Consider the following 7,520-nt stretch of genomic DNA (forward strand, 5'->3'; position numbering starts at 1 on the left):
TACACAGCAGATTAGCCCTGCTCTAGCCATCAGAACACCTTTAGCTTGTTGAAGCAACAGATACACACCAATGATAGGGGGGGGGACAAATCTGTCATTTTTCATTCAAATAAAGCACTGATGGTATCGAAACTGTTGCAATTGAGTATTGTATCCGATTCAAATTTTCAGTATTGATACTTTTCGATACTTTTGACAATCCTACCCAGGACTTTAGGGAGGAGCAGCCTGGGCTGGAGAGGCAGAGGGGCAGCCCAGGCTGGAGGGGGCTGACCGAAGTCAGTGAGTGAGTGAGTGAGCCAGTGTCTGAGTGAGTGAGTGAGCCAGTGTCTGAGTGAGTGAGTGAGTGAGTGAGTGAGTGAGTGAGTGAGTGAGTGAGCCAGTGTCTGAGTGAGTGAGTGAGTGAGTGAGTGAGTGAGTGAGTGTGAGTGTGTCAGTAAGAGAGAAAACAACAAGTGTGAATGCATTAGAAAGAAAGAACTGTAATGGCTGTGCATTTGCACACATGATCCACGGCAGCGATTTAAACAGAGTTGGAGCAGCTGTCATATACTGTGTGTGTGTGTGTGTGTGTGTGTGTGTGTGTGTGTGTGTGTGTGTGTGTGTGTGTGTGTGTAAGAGAGAAAGCTCTATATGCTGACCAGCTGACCTCCATTAGACGCCAGCATCCATCTTACTGTAGCATGGCTGCCCATTACACTACACTGCAGAGTCATCCGTTTTCCCCCAACACACACACACACACACACATACACACACAGGATTACAAGCAAGCAGCAACCTCCGCTTCTGAAAAATGACGCCAATGCAGAAGTACTTTAAACCTGCATTCTTTATAAGTGCCACCAGGGGGCAACTCCACTGGCTCGAAGAATAAGTGAATGGGAAAATGACCCTACTTCTCACTTGATTTATGAGCCCAGTAAACACTTTCCTAATGAGTTGATGTTTAGTCTTCTTCAATACAGCACGGTGTTCATTTACCCGAGCTGCTAGGGCCTAGCACATTACATTTAGAGTCAAATACACAGAGACCATAAAACAGACTTATTCTTATACAGTCCATGAGTACAAGCAGCGCCATGGAGAGGTGTGTGTGTGTGTGTGTGTGTGTGTGTGTGTGTGTGTGTGTGTGTGTGTGTGTGTGTGTGGAGGGGGGTGAGAGAGAGCAAGATAGAGAAAGAGTGGGGAGTAGGGAGAGAGAGAAAGAAAGATAATGACAAAGAGCGAGAAAGTGGATTTGAGATATTTGTGTCTGTAATGCAAGGAAGCTTAATATCATCTAGTTACCTAACTAGATGATTGTTTAATTAGGTATCTCATTTTAATATAGGTGATTAAAAAATAACTTGTTTCAGGTGTGACAGGTTGCACTGGTACTGTTTCCATTGAATAGTAGGGGTGGGGGGGGAAATCGATACACCATAGTATCGCGATATTTTGCCTGATGATATTGTATCGATATTTGGACGCCAAGTATCGATATTTTTTTTATTTTTTTTTGCAGGCCATGCAGGTCGCCATTAACTCATTGAGTGCCAAGGACGAGTATGTTCGTCAATTCAGATACTAACGTAGAGTGCCAAGGACGAGTATGTTCATCAATTGCGTTTTTTGACGGTGGGACGTGGATCAAAGCCTCAGGCATCTCCTGTACAAATATTGTAGCTATTGAAGGTGTATAACCTATTTTACGGACTCATTAGGTGGCGACAGTGCTCTCCAGATTAGAGAAAGATCCGGAAAACAGCAGGAAAAAGCCCCGTGATGAAAGAGAAACCGCTCATGCTGCAGCCAGAGCCATATAGATTGCTCTGTCTGGAGCTGACGTTGGCTACGAACAGCAGTCAATCCGCGCCCACAACTGAGCCCCTCTGCCTCTGTCTGTCTGCATAGTTTCTCCACACGATTAGCCGCCAGAAAGGCAGCACCCGACGCCGAAGGGCCAAACCATTCTCAGCAGTCCGGTTTGGCATTTCCGTGTCGCGCTGGGAGCCGGCGCACAAAAACGGAGCGCTCCGAAAATAGACTGGGTGCGTGAGGCTGTGTGTTAGTGTGGGGAGGAGCTGAGGGGGGGAGAGGGGGGTGGGGCACGCAGGGCACCACACAACTACACCACATCACTACATCAGAAAATATTAGCTTCAGACTCAGTGAATGTGCTTGAAATGCTGCATTTCACAAAAGGCGGAATATCTCAGCTTCTAATTTGAAACGTGTCTTTTTGCTCAAAACAACCTATCTTCTCCGGCTCATAACTAAAGAACGGAAAATGGTATCAATAAACTTTTTTTTGCAGATGATAGAAGAGAGTCTCATCGTTCTTTGTGCGTGTTCGGTGTTTACATAGTAATATCACACAATATTCTGTGGGCCTCGAGAAATCACTGAAAACGCTCTGAAACTCTGGCACTGGGAGCGTCCGTTCTCCAAAAGTGGCTGGCACTCAATGAGTTAAGGGCTTGCGTCGTTCTTCTTCGTCGATTGTAAGGGTCGCAAGGTTTCATGGGATATCCTAATCAAACAAAGGTACCATGGAATGGTTCCTCGAAAATTATCCATAACCAGGTACCTAGAAAGGTTGCAAATTCAGTGAACTCATGTATCAAACTGGTTTCAGACAGCCTAATTACAACTTATTTTTTTTGTGATTAAAGCTTTTTTTGCTTTTTGATACTCAAACGTTTACAATAGTCACTTTTACTAAGCAAAATAGAAGAGAGATAAAAATAAAAATAAAACAAAGCCAAAAAGAAAAAAGAGGGGGAGGGGAGAGACAGACAAAACAAAACTAAAGGGAGGGTGAGGAGAAAGAAAGAAAAAGGTGCACATTCTTACATCATGATATTAATGTTACATTAATAATACATTGCTGCTATACATAGAGATCAGGTATGTTTAGAGAGTGTGGTTATTGCAGTTGGGGTTACACGATGATATCAGTTAGTACACATCAGTCAACAGTCTTCAAAGTAACATATCAGCACTGATACTAGAAATTATCCCTGCTCGCCATTTTCAAACATTTCTAAGTAAGGCCCCCAGATCTTCCTGAAAACGTTTTAGGGTGTTGTTAACTTTATGAATAAGCTGCTCAAAAGAGGCTATTCTAGCCAGTTCATCTCTCCACTCTTTAAATGCAATGCTAATTACAACTTCTTACCTAGAAATGCCACCTATATTGCTCATTCACTTGAGAATCAGACAGGCCCATAGATAGATACAGTAGATAGATAGATACAGATAGATATACAGACAGACAGACAGACAGACAGACAGAGACAGAGACAGATATACACAGGGGGCAGTGTGCCAGGGTTTTCCTGCTGACACGGCAGTGTATCGACAGAGCTTTGTTCAGCAGCACCAGTCCCAATCCCACCCCACATGCATACACGCACGCACGCACAAACATGCATACACACACGCGCGCATGCACACACACACACATGCATACACACACACACACACACACGCACGCACGCACACGTACGCACTACGCACACACACACACAGTCTCTTGACTCGTCACACACCCTAAGGTTAATAGTGAACAGGAGCTGCTGTACAGAGTAGACACCATGACATCATGACACTGACAGATGAATCAACCTCTATCTCTCTCTCTCACTGTGTGTGTGTGTGTGTGTGTGTGTGTGTGTGTGTGTGTGTGTGTGTGTGTGTGTGTGTGTGTGTGTGTGCCGATGTGCCTCTCAGGTTTCAGAAGTGTCTTTGAAGTGAAAATAAACCACTGATGATTGGCACCCTACCTGTCTGTGTGTGTGTGTGTGTGTGTGTGTGTGTGTGTGTGCGCGTGTGTTAAGATTAGATTGATTTATAAGTGTGCAGTGATGTGAGACGGTATTATATTGGGTGTTTTTTTTCAGAGCGTGTGTGTGTGTGTGTGTGTGTAGTAGATCACATTCAGTGTTATCTTGGTGTGAGATTTGAAAGTGATTGGCGTGTTTGCTTAGGACACACACCCGCACCAGCTTCCCACCCGCAGCGCTGGAGGAAACACGGCCGGGGGCTCGAACCTGCGACCCTTGTGTTGGTAGGCAGGGAATCTACCGCTGCACTAGTATGCAGACGACCTGGAGAAACCTGATCTAAAAATATCTATGACTGTGAAAAATATCACGCTGTAATTGTCCTCTAAGGGAGAATGAATGTGTGTGTGTGTGTGTGTGTGTGTGTGTGTGTGTGTGTGTGTGTGTGTGTGTGTGTCCTCCCCTTGTGTGAGAAAGGTGACCTCAGCATGCAGACTGTAATAATTACAGCACCCCCCTCCAGACACACACACACACACACACACACATGCTTGACGGTTGAAAGGATGACATCATCATGTTCTCTGGTAGCAGACAGACAGACAGTGGCTGACAGACAGGCGGCCCTCCAGTGACAAACAGACAAGTTAAAGACATCAAAGCACTTAAGATGCTGTTTCAATGTGTTCAAGAGCTGTCAAGGTGTTCAGTCTAGACATCCTGACTACACACACACACACACACACACACACACACACATACACACACACACACACACACACCTCGGTTTCGGGGTCACGGTTCGGTACAAATTCAGTACAACGGGGAAAAGAGCAACAAATCCCAAGTTTTTTTCCGTTTTATTCTGTTTTGCTTTTTATGCTCATTTTACCATCAGAAATAGTGTCTAATAAGTGGGAATGAATAAATGTAAAGAAATGTAATCAGATCTAGGCCCTAGATCTTATTGTGTGGACATGTATTCTCATTCCCACTTATTCTAGGCAATGCACACAATCCAGTTTTACTCTACAGCAGCGATTTTCAAAGTGTGAGAGGCGCGCCTCCCTCGTAGATGTCTGTATTCCAGCTGTTTGGCAGGGCAAAGGCATTTTCCTCCACTTTAAATCTTTATTGTATCGTATCTTTAAAGCAGAACCCCCCCCGGCAGTCCATTTTAGGGATGAAACAATAACCGGTTTGAATGATAACCGTGATAAAATTCCTTACCATAACGGTATGCTTTGAATTTTTTTTGCAAATACTGTCCATCATCAACCAAAGTTGTCAACCAAGATGCAGACGTACAGCCTTGGAGAAATGATTTCAGTGAGTGCATCAGTCCTTTTTAAACATTTTCAGCACATTTGAACAATACCGGTGATAATACTGAAAACCGTGATAATTTTGGTCACTATAATCGTGATATGAAACGTAAATATATATACCGGTATACATAAATAACATACATTACAACACTAAACGCAGGACGTAAATAACACACATTTAGAATAGTAAAGGCAGGTCGTTCAAATGAATTCAGTCACTGGGTCAGATCCCAGAAGCTCTCTCTGATCCTGTCCGTTAGCCAATCAGAGCGCGGTGAGGAGCAACCTCAGCATAATGAGCCTTTTCAGACATTTGCAGCCTGACCCCCAGAGTTCATAAGCTACTCCCCCATAATCCTTCAGCTGTGACCCTTGACCCCCAGCCCTGCTAATGGGGTGGGGGGCGGAGCAGAGAGGGGCTGGATCTGGATGCTGATCTACCGTCAGTTTGAGAGTTTCAATGCCGTTGATTATTTGCACTCTAGGAATCAAATCTCACTCCCCCCCCCCCCCCACTTTGAATGACCACTGTGTCGCTGGAACATGTCCTTTGCTGTACTGACCCAGTGCTCCTTCAAAGAAACAATTTGAGATTTGAGTGCTCGTAGAAACTAGTACCGGTAAATATAAAGCTTGCCCTTGCCCTGGGTGTAAGATATGGCCCAAGCTTTAATGAGAAGGTGAAACACTGGCTGAAGCCAAATCAAACCTGCGACCATTGATCACTGATGTAGTTGCGTAATTTCACTGTACATTTTGTATGATGTAGTAGCATAATTCTACTGTAAATTTTGTATGATCGTGTCACAATTTTTATGTTTGCACTTTGTTTAGATTAGTCTTTTGCAAATTGCAAATTAGCCTTGGCTAGATATCCTATATGCATCGCATAATGTTTCATGTTACTGTAACTTGTCACAATGTTGTCTTGCATTGTCCCTGACAAATAAACGGGAAAAAAAAAAATATACCGGTATATATATATATACCGTAAATTCCGGACTATAAGGCGCACCGGTGTATAAGCCGCACCTGCAAAGTTGACTGTTTTTTACATATATAAGCCGCACCGGACTATAAGCCGCGGGTGTTTTAATGGTATTTTTTTTTTTTTTTTTTATTGTGTTTTAATGTTTAATTACCATATGTAAGGGTTCATGCACAGAGGGGATTGTCGGGAAAGAGATGGCTGTTTGAGGAAGCTCCCATTTATTAACATTTCAACAAAACAACATAACACAACACCACCTGTGTTGTTTTTTACAGTGCACACAGTGTCCGCGGTGTGGTGAAAAGAGGGCAAGAGAGGAAATTAAAACAGAAGTGGATTTATAGTTAGAAAGAGTGCTAAAAAAGAGAGATTTTTTTTTTTTTTTTTTTGAAAAAATCCATAGATAAGCCGCACCGTTATATAAGCCGCAGGGGCCAAAAAAGGCCAAAAAACGGGAAAAAAGGTGCGGCTTATAGTCCGGAATTTACGGTACTGTATATAGAGTTCTGTTCCCAAATGTTATATGCTTACTTTAGAAAAGAAAAACATTAGTTCATCATTAAATCTTAGTCTTTCTAAAATATCCTCCTGAGACCCGGCAATTCCTTTTTGTCTCTGTAGGGGACGTGATTCTCTGACCTTCATTTTAAGAAGCAGATATGGGGGGCATCTGGGTAGTGTTAAAGCACATCGCCCACAACCGCACTTCCGGCTTGGTCAGACATTCCTACAGACACAATTGGCCGTGTCTGCGGGTGGGAAGCCGGTGGGGTATGAGTCCTGATCGCTGCACTAGCGCCTCCTCTGGTTGGTCGCGGCGTCTGTTCGGGGGAGAGGGGAATCGTGATCCTCCCGCGCGCCACGTCCTGCTGGACGTACACACACGTCTGCACAAACAGCAGCAAATGGTGAAAGTGAGGAGGTGTGAACGTGTGTTTCCACAGAGGTGTCACATCGACTGTCCGCCCGGGCTCGTTAAAAAACTAATTAACTTTGACACCGAGGCTAAAAATAGACAGGAGACATGTTTTGTTTGAATGGGTCTGCAGTACACACACATCAAAACAACAACAATCACTAAAGTGACCAAGACAACAACACCAACAAGTGTATTCATAGTATTCCGATGATGTCACAAGGCTTTTTCCTACCAATATGGCGCTACAACAAACACAGCTCATTGGCTGTAAGTGTCACTTGATTGTAATCACCTGTTAATTGATCACAATCACCTGTTGTTTTCCTACCAAAATGGCCGTGTGGTGATGTAACAGAATACTATCAATTGAGGAGGAAATGTAATCTCTGGCAGAGGACAGGGTGCCGTCTGCTCACCTGCTGGGCTGTGGCTACTGGCTAGCAGCCTTCAGTCCAGGCTACTGACCCATCTGCTCACCTGCTGGGCTGTGGCTAGCAGCCTTCAGTCCAGGC

The 7,520-nt window shown here is 44.1% G+C and overlaps 1 protein-coding gene across 1 annotated transcript in view; it reads right to left on the reverse strand.

Annotated features, from left to right (window-relative positions):
* Nucleotides 1-7,520, reverse strand: part of LOC310779060 (mitogen-activated protein kinase kinase kinase kinase 4-like) — a 161,626-nt gene that overhangs the window by 78,653 nt on the left and 75,453 nt on the right.

Source organism: Poromitra crassiceps (genome assembly GCF_964638095.1).
Source record: "Poromitra crassiceps genome assembly, chromosome: 6".
NCBI classification, from domain to species: Eukaryota; Metazoa; Chordata; class Actinopteri; order Beryciformes; family Melamphaidae; genus Poromitra; species Poromitra crassiceps.